The 2,236-nt window shown below is 45.3% G+C and overlaps 1 pseudogene; it reads right to left on the bottom strand.

Annotated features, from left to right (window-relative positions):
* Positions 1-318: 318 nt before the first annotated feature.
* LOC118834399 lies at positions 319-1,897 on the bottom strand (annotated as a pseudogene).
* Between the last annotated feature and the right edge of the window lie 339 nt (positions 1,898-2,236).

Raw genomic sequence — 2,236 nt, 5'->3', positions numbered from 1 at the left:
ATTAACAACATTTTTGAGAGACATTGGTCAGGGCAACCTTATGCTTGAAATCTGGTCCCAGTCTCTAAGGTGATTACACTCTAGTCAGGAGACAAGACTCATCCTTGAAACAAACAGTCATGGCAGTGCACAATCAAGTTTGCTGTAGGTCAGAGGAGGGCTCAGCATAGGCCAGAGTGGCGAAAGGTGGCTTCCTGGAGGAGACTGTTGAATTGAAACAGGAGCAGATGAGGATGAAACAGGAAATTTCAAAACACGTTGATTTGTCTTTTCCACATTCCTAGCAATTCTGGGGCAGCTTCTTAGGAACCTGGCTTTTCAGTTGGGTGATGCATGAGACTGCAGGACAATTTGCTGCTCCAATTCAGCATACCTCTTGAGGAATGGCCCATGGACCCGTGCTGCTCCAGCAGCTGGTGTGGCAGCTAATCTGGGCCCCGGGGCCAGTTTCACAACATCAGCAAAGGAAATATTTTCCCCTACTGTAAGGCCATGAATTGCTCTATAAGCACATCCCAAACAAGCTGAATTGGCAGTTTCAATAGTGTACACTGGGGCATTGAACACATCAGACAAAACCTGTAAGATGTCTTTATTATGGGAAGCTCCTCCAGTAGCCAGAATATTGGTACTTAGCACAACTCTATAACCTAGCTTTTCAGCATGAATCCTTTCGGCCATGAACTGTCCTTCAGTCAAAGCCCAGATCTCCATCTTTTTGGGAAAGTTTAATACTTTCTGATTGTTTGCATTAAACCTGTGATGCCCGGTAGTCTCTGGAGCAATTTCCATCACATCAAAATAAAAACCCAGATTTCCACAATTTTCAATTTCAGTGGATCATAGTGCTGTGGAGAACTCATCCTAGGAACCTGAAGCAGATTCATCTCAGACCTTCCCCCTCATCAGGGACCCATTCTTAAAGCACAAAAAGGCCATGTACTGTTGAGAATTAACCAAGTTGCAGAAGATGTGGCCTTCTAAAGCAGAGGTTGGCTCCTTGATCCAGAGAAGCAGCATATTGCTGGTGCCAAGGGTGACTGCAATGTCACCTTCTTTCAGTCTCATTCCAGCTGATGATGCTGGATTGTCTCCAGTGAAGGCTATCACTTTACATTTGGAGGTGATAGGAAGATATAGGTCCCGGTACTGAACTCAATGGTACTCCCGGTCCAAGTTTCTCCTCTAACTCAGGTGTGCATGCATCTAGGCAGGGCTGGGAGCAGGATTTTTTAAGTAAGTGCAATAAATTCATCCCAGAACCATTGCTGTAATGGATGGGTGTATAAGACCCAAGAAAAAGGGAAGCTGCAAAATTACTAACCAAAGTGATTCTCTCGGTTTGTGAGTAGGCATCGGGGTTCTACTTGAAAATCTTTGCTATCTGGTTTCCTGTAAAACGCTCGTAGGTCTGGGACCCAGTGATATCACTGAGATTCTGGGCTCCTTTAACAGCCTTCTCCAAGTTGTGGCATTCTACTGTGGTACTAGAGTCCATCCAGATGGGGCAGTCAGTGAGTGAAAAAGAGGACTTTAATTGGTGGTGTAAAGGAAGATCAGGTGACAAATGCCTCAAAGTCTGGCAGGCTCCTCTTTTCCAATATACACTTCCATGTTGCTGGCCAGCCCCAGACAAAGCACCGACTCGAAAAAAGTTGAACCCAGAAGACTTCGTCTTCTCCAAGATTATATCTAAGGCCTTGACCCACATTAAAACAGGAGAAGTCACTGTGAGCTTGTCACTATGAACATGCACTCCACCATGGGTCCCAAATTCTGGAAGCTCTTTATCAAAATTAATGCTCTCCTCATAGGTGACATTGGGTTCTTCATCAACAGCAATTACCTTCACCTGCTGGGTGCTGAAGTCCCATCCAAGGTAGGCACCCTCTGCCATGGCAGATGAGGTGGGGAGTGCTTCGAGGTGACCAGAATCTGAGGTGCGGTACCTGGCAATTTGAATATATAAATATATAACAAATACAAATCCCTCTGCTTATCTGAGGCCTGCCGAGAGTCCCATGCCACTCTTCCAGGGACTGAGAGCTCCAAAAGTCAAAGGCCAACCTTGGATCTTATATACCCGTGTCAGGGCTCGAAGGATTCACACCTAATCAGCAAAAGGGTTTGGGCCTGGGGTTTAGCACCTAGTAAGACTCAATCAAAGACACTCAATTAGTTTAGCATTCTAAAACAGTAAAAAAAAGTCCACCTTAATCACCAATACAACCTGTCA

Source organism: Trichosurus vulpecula, chromosome 1, assembly GCF_011100635.1.
Source record: "Trichosurus vulpecula isolate mTriVul1 chromosome 1, mTriVul1.pri, whole genome shotgun sequence".
NCBI lineage: Eukaryota > Metazoa > Chordata > Mammalia > Diprotodontia > Phalangeridae > Trichosurus > Trichosurus vulpecula.
The sequence above is the reverse complement of the archived record's forward strand: the minus strand, read 5'-3'. Positions and strand labels throughout refer to the sequence as shown.